Below are 12,032 nucleotides of genomic sequence, written 5' to 3' on the forward strand. Positions count from 1 at the left end.
TCTGCTAAGAATGAAGGAAAGTTTCGTATATTGCATGAAGATGTTTTTTGAAAACTAATTTTTGAAACGTATACTGAATGTGCCCTTATGTTCTTTGATTTCTTTCACTCTAGTGTGTGTGTCTATATATATATATACGGGGCTTTTCAGGTAAGGAGGTCCTTATCTTAGCTTAAGGTACGGATTTTCATTTTTGACGAACTTTTCGATCGAGTTTTCACATCTCCACCGTCCAATATCTAGGTAATAATGTATAGATCATCTCCACAAAATGTCAGCCGATTCCATAACCGTTAAGGTACTCATAACTTCGATTTTCTACTCAAAATATGAATGGTTCAGGTTCGGCAAATTCAATACGTCCATTGGTTTTGATTAGTTCAATACCTTAACGATCATGAAATCGGCTGAAATTTTGTGTAGATGATCTATACGTTATAACCTAGATATTGGACGGTGGAGATGTGAAAACTGGATCGAAAAGTTGGTCAAAAATGAAAATCCGTACCTTAAGCTAAGATAAAGACCTCCTTACCTGAAAAGCCTTGTATATATATATATATATATAGAAGGCTCTAGTATATATGATTGATCTAAGTTTAACTAAGCTAGAAACTTGTGATTTGGTTGTGTACTAAGTCTGCACTGACATTATTTTTTTTTCCACTATGAGAAATAGTTTGAATTTGATCCAACACTGGATTTTTCGATACATAGATATACAAAAGATGGATGATCAAGGCAACAAAAACATGGAAATCAAAACAAGGTAGTACCAATGCAGCTGGTTATGCCAAAAACTGCAGCAGCTAGTTAAACTGCAGCAACACTGTAATAGGTTTAGGCATCTGCTATACATTAGGCACTTAAATTCTTTAGTCTTTGGATCACCTGGTTACGTATTGGCTAATTGTCTCCCACCCCATTGTTATGGATATTCTCAAGTTAAGTGGGTATCATCAAGTGTTCATCACATTCCTTGCTGATGTGGATATGGTTTTAAGTTCTTAAACCCGTAATTCAATTCAAACAATGCCTTTGTGTTTATTGTTTGATCTAACTACTGAAATTTTAAACAATTTTGGTTGCTGCAAAAGTGAGCAATATCTGAATTTGGGAGATTCTTTTTTTTTTTTTGGTCAAACGGGCGGCTTTGCTTGTCGAGGTTTATGCTTCTTGAACAGGCCCAATATTGAAATTTCATTCATACAATATGATGGTTTATTCAGCTCTTGTGAAATCAAATATACAATTGTGAAATTTCGGTTGCCTGTTCCCTTTTCTTATTTTTCTTCGAGAACAAACTGAAGTAATTTCATTTTGTGCTAGGAGCAACTTGCTGTACTGAACTTAATCCATTTGCTCTAATCTTTTGCTTCATCAGTAACCAATTGAGGCTTTACAGATTCATGTTCTCCTGGCTATTATTAGCTTCAGAAATGACACCTTTCTCACTTTAGGGGAATTTGGTCTTTAAGTGTTTTATTCCTTTTGGTTAATGTTAGATTTAGCAAGAAGGTGGTGGAAATGGCTACAGCGAAGGAGGTGGGTATAAGCTATCTAAAGATTACTTGCAAGATCCCAAATCAGCTCCTGAGCTGCCACCACCTATTGAAGGGACTTACACTTGCTATGGTGCAATTTACACAGTAAGCTTCTTTATTCTTCATCTTTTCCTTTTTCTTTGAGGAAATGAACTCAATAAAAATACAAAAACAGAGTACATAGGGAACTAATGCACTTGTGAGGTTAAAAAAGGTGGCGGTATGATCTGCACAAAAGTAGCAAGGTGAGGTCTCAAACCTCCAAACAGGTGGCAGTTCGCTCTTATTGAGTTCAACACAGTACGGTAAGGTGATTTTACTTCCCTATGTACTCTGAGGTATGTTTTACTTCTACTGTACTGTTAGAGATGTTCCTTTTCTCATACACTGGTGCACCTCTTACGTTTAAGTAAAAGCGCTCATGATACGTAGAGCTCATGTCAATTCTTAGATAATGGTCAAACCTGGACAGTCATCTAATACTTTTGGGAGGATCGTGGAATTCTCATCAGGAGTTAAATTGGAAAGAAGTTGGACGACTTGCATCTAGTACCATCGTGCTTTTATATTAGAATGTTCTGGTTTTACCTTTCTATTCTAGTGTTGAAAGAAAAGTTCATTTAGCTGTTAATGAATGATGGTAACCAATATGATGCAGGTAACTTAATATGGTGCAGGTCACTTTGTGCTGTCCAAGTTACAATCGAAGCAACATTCCAACACATACCTAGGTATCTACTGAAGCAGCGATGCTTCAGCTTCTCATTTCCAGAATTAACTAGTTCTTTTGAATACATTGCCAAAAGAATGATTTTTTAATTTTTCATCTTTGTTGTAGAAGCTCTCGGTTCTCTTCGTTTTCAACGAAAAATGCACAGCTATGTAGGCATTTTCTTGCTTTGCTCTGTTTAAGCTGTCAGCATTATTTATTGAAATTGATAATGCAAATGATTCAAGCGTCTGTGCTCTTATTGTTATCATACTTTGTAATGTTTATCTAGGTTTTTTCATGTGACTCGAGTTTAACTTTCTTATCCTGGAAACTCAAGGAATCAGCTTGCAAGAATGCTAGCTATTAATTCGAGGTTAGCACCAGTTGAAAGTAAACCCATTTTCTGCAAATTAGCAATTATAGTTCTCTATATCTTTGTTTTGGTTTAGAAATACAAAGTAGAAATAAAAAAAAAATGCCGTTTACATCACATGCTGTTTACTTATATAAGCCTTAACAACTAATCTAATTAAGGTCTCACATGTTCTTTCCTTTTGTCCTCTCTACTAAATGGAATCCGATGTGTTTGTTTTAGAAGAACTACACAAAAGTCCAGAGAGAAAATGTTTACTCAAATTAGGACACAGATACCGTAATTATAGGGATTAAGTATTTTGTCCTAGTGGGAGTAAACGTGTTGTTGTTATGTGGCCAGTGGTCCAATTAGTGGGGTGTGTAAGCAAATTTCTTATGCAAAGGAGAAATAAGAACTTTGGAGTAAACATCGAAGCAACAGGAAGCTTGCGAAGGCGATCAGATCTGAAGCTTGTTTTGATTGGTACTTCTTAGAGTGTTCAAATTGTTAACTCTAGTTCAAAAGCTTGGTTGATCTCTTAATATTTGTTATTAGGTAGTCACGTAGTGCATTCATTTTCTTTTGCTGTTGGTTTTCTGTTTGATCAGGAGATCATGGCTCTGGCAGTAGTGGGTGGAGCTTTTCTCTCTTCTGCTCTTGCTGTTCTGTTTGATAGGATGGCTTCCCGGCCGGTTGTTGATTTCATTCGAGGAAAGAAGAGCACCACTGAGCTGCTCTACAAGTTGAAGATGAAGTTGCTGTCGGTTAATAAGTTGCTTAATGATGCAGAGGAGAAGCTAATCAAAGATCCAAGAGTCAGGGAGTGGCTTGATGAGCTTAAAGATGTTCTCTATCATACCGATGACCTCTTGGATGACATCAAGTCTGAAGCTCTGTGTTGCAAGCTGGAACAAGAAGATGCTGGAAGCAGTAGCAAAAGTCAGGTACTCAGGTACCTCAGTTCTTTTTCTGTTAATGAATTTGAGAAAAGTCTGGAAACCAGGATACTAGAGATTCTTAACAGATCAGAACTTATTGTCAACGAAAAAGATGTGCTTAATTTGAAAGAGGGTGTTAAAGATAGAACACAAGCAAGACTGCCTACAACTTCTTTGGTTGAAGAGTCTAGTGTGTATGGAAGGAATGAAGAAAAGGAGGCCATTATCAAGCTATTGCTTGTGGATGATGTATCTGGAAATGAAACAGATGTTCTTCCAATTGTGGGCGTGGGCGGGATGGGCAAGACCACTCTTGCCCAACTCGTATACAACAATGACAGAGTCAAAAAACATTTTGACCATCAGTCATGGGTGTGTGTCTGAAAGATTTGATATCACCAAAATCACACAGTCCATTTTCCAGTCGGTGAGTTCAGAGGCTTGTGAAATCACCGATCTCGATATGCTTCAAAGGAAACTACAGACTTCATTGGCAGGGAAGAAATTGCTCATTGTTCTTGACGATGTTTGGACTGTGACTGATATGGACTATGGAGTGGGATCTATTCAGCCAACCCTTTTCTAGTGGAGGTACTAGAGGTAAGATCATTGTCACAACACGTATTGAAGGTGTTGCATGCACTATTGGTACCCTTCAAAGTCAACATCTTTTGCTATTATCTGACGAAAGCTGTTGGATGGTGTTCTCAAAATATGCCTTCAAACACGCAGATCCATCGCTTGAAGTGATTGGGAAGCAGATTGCTCGGAAGTGTAGAGGTGTCCCTTTAGCTGCAAAATCACTTGGGAGTCTTTTACGTTTTGAACCAAGTATTGAGAAATGGAAAGAGATATTGACCAGCGGCATATGGGAGTTAAAAGAGAGAGAGACATTTTGCCGGCTCTGGTTGAGTTACCATTATCTACCTCCACATCTGAAACGTTGTTTTGCTTATTGTCCCCTATTTCGTCAAGATTATCCAATTCGCAAGCGGGAACTGATTTTGTTATGGATGGCTGAAGATCTCTTACCCTCGAAATCGAAGACTACGGTTGAAGAAGTCGGAGATCAATACTTTGATGATCTAATGTCAAGGTCATTTTTTCCACCTGGTTTTTATCATTCTACTTTCGTAATGCATGATCTTATCCATGACTTGGCAAACTTTGTCTCGGGAGAGTTTTGTGTAAAGTGGGAGGGCAATGACTCAGTACCGGAAAGTGTCAGCAAGACTCGCCACTTTTCGTGTCTAACTGGCAGTTTTGATCAATGGGACAGTTTGTATGAAGCCAAGCATTTGAGGACCTTTATTTCACCACGTAGTTATAAGCACCTGAGAAGTCCCGACCTAGATGCTATATTCCTGAAGCTCCAGTGTTTAAGAGTGCTCACTTTACAAAATAACGGTATTGTTGAGCTGCCTAGTTCAATTGGCATGTTGAAGCATCTCAGGCACTTTGACTTGTCTTCGAACTTCAAAATTGAAAAGTTACCCGATGAAATTTGTACTTTATATAATTTACAGACCTTATTGTTGGGGTGATGTAGAATCTCTTGAATCTTTTACACTCCTCGCCCTTGTCACACTTGAAATGTATGATTGCCCAAACTTTGTTTGTTTTTCCGATGGATGCCCAAACTGAGGTCATTGCCACAAGACATGCACAACCTTCTCCCATCTCTAAGGGCACTGTATCTGATAGAGTGTCCTGAATTGGAATCATTACCTGAAGGGGGATTGCCGTCTAAGCTTGGACATCAATTGCCGGAAGAAACTCATTGAAAACCGTAAGCAATGGGGTCTACAAACACTCACCTCGCTCGACTACTTCCGCATCGATTATTTAGGATGTGAACAATTCGCTGATTCATTTCCAGACGAAGGGCTGCTGCCCACCACTCTCTCACATCTCAGTGTCAGCGGTATATCGAAGCTCGGCGGCAAGGGGTTAACACAACTCACCTCTCTTAAAAGATTGACTATTATCGATTGCCCTGAACTACGGTGCTTGCCAGATGAAGGGCTACACACTTCCCTTAGTTATCTAGGGATCGACGGTTGTCCATTACTAGAACAGCGTTGCCAGAGAGAGTCCGGGGAAGATTGGTCCAAGATTTCTCACATCAAGAGCATTCAAATCAATTTCAAATTAATATGACGTGCAATGGTAAGTATCCAATTCTCTCTCACCTGCTTCTTGTAAACTGTCTGTTTAACTGATAACCACCTCTATTTCTCACTGCATTTGTTCATTTGTACAAAGCATAGATATATATATATACATATTTTACCTTAAACCTCTAACTTCAAATTCTTATATAGGCTCTGTGTGCTTTGTAATTCCCTAATCAAATGATCTCACAGCTGAGATATCGGATAGAAATTTTCCGCCGACATTGCACATGGTTAATTCACCACCTTTTTCTTCTGAATTTATGCATCAATGGTCATGACAACTGTTGTGGTTCCTATGCTGCTAAACATAATTTATATCCTTCTAAGTTCCGATTTTGAATTAGTGCCATCATGCGAGTACATAACTATCTATATGTACTATCTATGTGTTTTCATAGTTTTTTTTATTTCCAATTCCAAGGCATTTTTTATGTGGGGTCTGAAGGCAAACACAGCGGAGAAAAACCCCCCAATGTTCCACGGTGGTACACCGTTGCATACAGAAAGCGGAGGGGTCAGTCTAGAAACCGGGCATCAGGGTATCTCCACAGCCGAAGATAATTCCTCAGGCATGGGACTAATTCCTGACAGAGCCCATGTGAAATGGTTCCAACCCGGTAGTCCAGAAACCGGGTGCTCTGGCCACAGTAATGTCTTCAATACCCCAACTCAGTCTCATTTTGGCCCAGTTAGAAAAAAAGATGTGTGTAATGCCTCCGCCAATGATCGAACCCCTAACCAATGTCACGTTTAAGCCTTGGTCAAAGAGTTATCGCGGTCAGAAATCACTACACCACACCACGTGGTTATGTATTTTCATAGTATAGTACTCTTGAAGTAGTATCAATTTTTGACAGCTTTTTCTTCAAATTTATGGCAGGATGACATTATCTTCATTACGCACCAAATCAGAACGTTTAAATATATGAACTATGAAGCAGTAATTACAAGAATGCAATTACTGGTGGGCCTAGTACTTCCATCACCAACTTCATGCCGCCTCTTTGGCATTTTTTTATTTAATTTTTTTTCTGTTTCTCTCCCCCTTCAATTATTTATTGATGCTTAGTTATTTTAATCATGACAGTTTAATAGTATCCGGTTCTGAACTTCTCAAGCAGTTCAAGGTCATTTCTGAGCTAAGCATTCTGTATGCAGATCTTCTTTTCTTAAGTTTTTTGGGGTACGTTAATTTCATTTGTATCAGTTGCTTTCTTATCTTTCCATTCCCAAACCTATGGAAATATCTATACGAACCACTATATATATATATATTCTAGAGATACACTTTAGAGATGAAATCTATACTCATGCACCCCATCTGTTGGTGGAAAATCGAAATGCACACATGCTTCATTATCTTTCTAGATTTTATGAAGGATGACCAAATTAATGAATTTCAAGCTGTTAGGAACTTGGGATTGCTTCGAAATCAAAACCTAGTACCAGATAATAAGTATATGGATCGGTTAAACGTAAATTAGTCCTACGCTCAGTTGAGCTTAGCGTACAGATAAAACATATTGGCGTAGATTATTCTATCCTGCTGAGGTTGGCTACAGTCAACTTAAGAATGAAAGATTGCATCAGTGATTGTTAGAGCAAATGTGGTTTTTTTGTTACTGAAGATACTCCCTCAAGTTTCATGTGTTGAAATTGAATAAGTCATAGAGACTCCACTCTACCTTCTTACAGAATTCGTTTCAATTTGCAGGATTCTCTCCTCCCATGATTGGCAGGGGAATGTTTGTTGATGTATATCCTGCTGTTGCTTAACTTGCTTTTTCTAACTAAACCGTCACCATCAAGATGTGTGCCAAATAATTCTGGTAATCGTCGATTTATCCAAGTCTGTACATTGATCAAGTTCGATGGATTATAAATGTCAATACGTACGTTTCATCCTCAGACAGATGGATACTCTTGAATGTTAGAGTACCAAAAACAATCCCTTATGTAACCGAACGTTTAAGATGAGGCCATACGTTTCATCATTGATTATTTTCTCAATTTCATGATTTAATATGCTCATGGCAAATTAAACGAATTCCAGGCGCGCCCGTATGCTGCCGCACAACTTTTTGGAAATTCAAGAAAGAAAAAATGAAAGCAAAGAACACAGAAAATTATTCACGATTCATATATAACTATATCCCAAACTTTAACATAAGATATCAATGAGGCTAAGTGCAATGAAATCAGGCTATACGACTGTTTTAATTTGATAGCAAACTACAGTAAAACCTCGTTAAATGAAACCCGATTAATTAATAACATCATTAAAATAATAATTTTTACCAGTTTTGACTTGGGGTTAACGTGTTAAATATAATTAACTAGATTTATAAGATAATAGAAATTCGATAATTCATATAGACCTCATAAATTATATAAATTAATAATTGTTTCAGGATGAAATAATTGTGTATTATTGAATGATATGAGGGCCTATATATAGGCATTACAAAACCACAATCCCGTAGGATTCGGACTTCTAATCTATTACGGAGATGCTAATCTATCTCCTAACAGGAAACCTATTAGGCTAAGACACACACAAGGGTAGAATAGTAATTCTCCCGGAACACTCCCCCTTGTGTCGCATGCCTAGGTTGCATAGTGCACACATCGTTGCCTCGGTAAAAACCTTGTCAAGCAAAATAAAAACCTCTTGGGTAAAAACAAAAGCTTGATCGAAAGGAAAAAGAGCACAACGCACCGTCTACATTTGATAGCATCATGTGAGGTAGACTCCCCCTTAAGTCTACGAAACAACTCCCCCTGATTAGTGCCATAATCATGGAGTACAAAGAACAACGTATACAACGTTCATTACATGCTTCTCAAACGTAGTCTTGGGCTAATGATCAACCATTAATCTAGCCACACATCCTTAGATCATCCATGCTATACTTAGCCAAACTTAGATCTTAGGAAACAAGATTGCATAACAACTCAAAACAAGAGTTTGCAATGAAAATCAGATTCTCGGATAGAATGACCTTCACTCACTTAAACGGCCATAACTTCTTCGTCAAAATAGGTATCAACGAACTGTAAACTGTTCTGAAAAGTAGACACCCGTGGCTTTCCAGTGACATAAGGTTCACAACCTCATCCGATCGGAGTAGTTCACAATGCTCTGTCGAAGTTGACTGACTTGCAAATTTCTGGACAGGACTGTCCTACTTTGCTAAAACGGCCATAACTCACTCAATATGATAGCTATGAATGAAAGGTTGATGTCCCTTGAAAGTAGACACATAGACCTTTCCAACGGTACTAATTTCACCATATTTCATCGAGCGAGCTGTCCTGTAGGTCTCGTTGAAGTTGACCTATGAAACTGGACAGATTCTGATTTGTCACATTCAATGTGTCTTTCGCAAAAAGAATGGGGGAATGGACCAATGAAGGACTGATTTTGGTCCAAGACGGAACCGTACGCATCCTCTACGCTACCAGTGTCGACTGCTACACCAAGGCGTACGTTGATGTTGCTGGAGCTGCTGGCGGCGTTGGTGTGGATAGGATTTGTGTTGGTTCACTAAGTGTAGAACTAAACCCATGTCAAAGAAGCAATGCAAGTCCAATGACAATGCATAGGCGCATAGTTAATCACGTCATAATGAAAGCAATAGTGTCCCAACAACACTAGCATGTATGAATGTATAGCTCATTGAATCTCTTCATCATCTATACTTAGACAGAATAGAGAATCAAGAATTAGCTTCATATGAACACATATGGGTATGAGTTCTTGCAACCGATTGTACTACGTTCTCTCGAACGTCGCAATCTGATTACATAAGCTCTCTGTGGTCTAGAGGCATTTAAAGTCCCTCGGGCACTCTCATATCTGCGTCAAGATCCCTTTACAAATATTCTATGACCACTATCATATGCTGCAAATCAGTTTTCATGGACACTACTACTGATCAAGTAGCGGAAAGCAATTATGTCCATAACGAGAGAATATAACTCATCGTAGTCAATACTAGGATAATGAGACAATCTTTGCGCCATAAGTCCTGCATATATCGCATGACTTCATCTTTCTCATTACACTTACGAACAACGACCAACATAACAAGTCTAGTTCAGCCTGTATTGATTCTTTCCACTTCGGTCAAGTTACTCATCATTGATACTTTACAACGGAATAAGAGCATAAGCGAATACATCATCAATCATGGGAGATCAATCCATTAAACACACGCGCGCGCTGTATACGATCAATTCGTGAGATTTCTATTCTTCTCTAACATCAACAAAAGGAGTCTATAACGTCCCACAGAAACTTAGTTGATACACATGTTTAGAGAATATATCTTGATGATGGGCGAAATACTTGTGCCTACGCACTTCACTTCTTTCTAGTTTTGATTCTAGAGAATAATGGTCTCCCCCTCATCTAGGCAGGAGCCAAGACCGAAGCTATGACCCTTACTAGTCCATCTTTGCGTTTGCCGCCCTTGTTTTATGGTGCAATGCCACGGGTGCCGACAACACCACAGCGTACGATGGTGCCATCGCCGGCTTCCTTCCCACTGTCAGGGATGGTGCCAACGGTGCTAGGACCAGGTCATATGAAATTCTCTCATATTCTGAGAGTTCCAACTTTACCGGCACATCACAGCATTTATGTGCGATCTCGTCACTTTTGCAATATCGGTAAAGTCATTGAGCATCGAATCTTTGACTTTCTGGAGGTCGATAATGCGTTGCACATTTGCTCACTTTGAGTAGTGCGGGATCTTAATGAGACATAGTGCCACACCACGTCAATTCCTGGCGTTAAAACCAGAATGGGAGCATTCCATATCTCCCCCTAACGACGGGAAGTATGTCTCATCAAAGTGACCGTCTGCTAATATCGCAGGATTGAGATCAACGGTTGTAGATTGGAAAATAGCGGACAAGTGTTGGTGATTCATAAATCATAACCAACCAGAATACTTAATCGTTTCAAGTAGACCCATTGAGATAACTACAATAGAGGCACATAAACAACTTTAACCAAATAGGCGTTTAAGGAAAAGAACGTTGGGATCATATCCAGTAACCATCTGGTACGCACTAAACGCTTGGCAAGTTGTGGGTCTAAAACGAATAAGTGTCGCTGCATGCAACATCATTACATATCTCCATGCAAAAATCGGCAGGTTAGTACCCATAACCAAGTCTGAGCTCTGCTAGATCGTGTAGTGAATGAACATGAGGAATACTATGTTCAACGACGATCCCAGTAGATATGCAAAACGAAATCATCAAAGTCGTGGAGGTGAACTCTCCAACGGTATCCAATCAAATAGATTTGAGAGGATGGGAAGGGTGGTGAGCCCTTAGTATGATGATCATAGCTAAAAACTTTAGCGAATGCAGCGTTTCTTGTGGAAAGCAAAGCGACGTGTGACCAACGCGTCGATGCTCTTAACCTATACCATAAAAATACCGAAAAATGTCCGTATTCGGTTGGATAGGGTCCACTAATGTCACCTTAAATACTTTGTAAGAATGGAATGTTCTCGGTTGGAGCCTTAGCAAATAAGGACTTCCTTGAAATCTAGCAAAAGAACAAGCTTTGCAAAATGAGCGATTGGCATCAGAGATTGTCATGGAGGCATTAGAAGACACGGGAGGCATCACAAGCTCCTGTGAAGGAGGGGATGCCGCCACCGACGGCCTTAATGCCATGGAGCCGCCGAAATAGGCAGGCTCGGCCTCACCGTGTGGAGCATGGGTGAGGTGGTCCTCCAATCGCTTCGTGAACATGAAAAATAGATGATAATGTGAATTTCAAAGAACTCGAATCATCATATCTTGTTCAAAATGACCAAAAAAAAACGATCATGTCAAAACCGAGAAGACAGTAAAACCGAACCCATGATTCAAAGAATCTTGAGTTACATAAAGCTACTGCTGCAGGCAAGCAAAACGATGTCTACAGGCTAACAAAGCTACTGTCGAAGCTTGAAAAAGATACTGTCAATGAAATCTGACAGATTTATTCCTCTCCATTCTTAACACAAATATCAAGATGAAAATCCATCATTGGCATGTATGGCCTTTAAAACTTAGCAAGGCACGAAGATATAGAACACAATCTCCGCACGAGATCCGTAAAACAACTACCTGCGCCGTAGGACAGTGTGGGTGGTTACGCAATTAGCAAGACACTCGATTTCACGGCGGGACATTCTCAAAATGAAGATTAAGAGAGTCAACGACGCGGTGAACTTCTCTACACAATACGCCGTAGGATATTGTAAGAGAGGGGATTGAAACAAATGGCAATCCCATCGA

At 39.3% G+C, this 12,032-nt stretch overlaps 1 pseudogene; it reads left to right on the forward strand.

Moving 5' to 3' along the window:
- Window positions 1-566: 566 nt before the first annotated feature.
- On the forward strand, window positions 567-5,121 carry LOC126786656 (putative disease resistance RPP13-like protein 1; annotated as a pseudogene).
- The last annotated feature ends 6,911 nt before the right edge of the window (window positions 5,122-12,032 follow it).

Source organism: Argentina anserina, chromosome 3, assembly GCF_933775445.1.
Source record: "Argentina anserina chromosome 3, drPotAnse1.1, whole genome shotgun sequence".
NCBI lineage: Eukaryota > Viridiplantae > Streptophyta > Magnoliopsida > Rosales > Rosaceae > Argentina > Argentina anserina.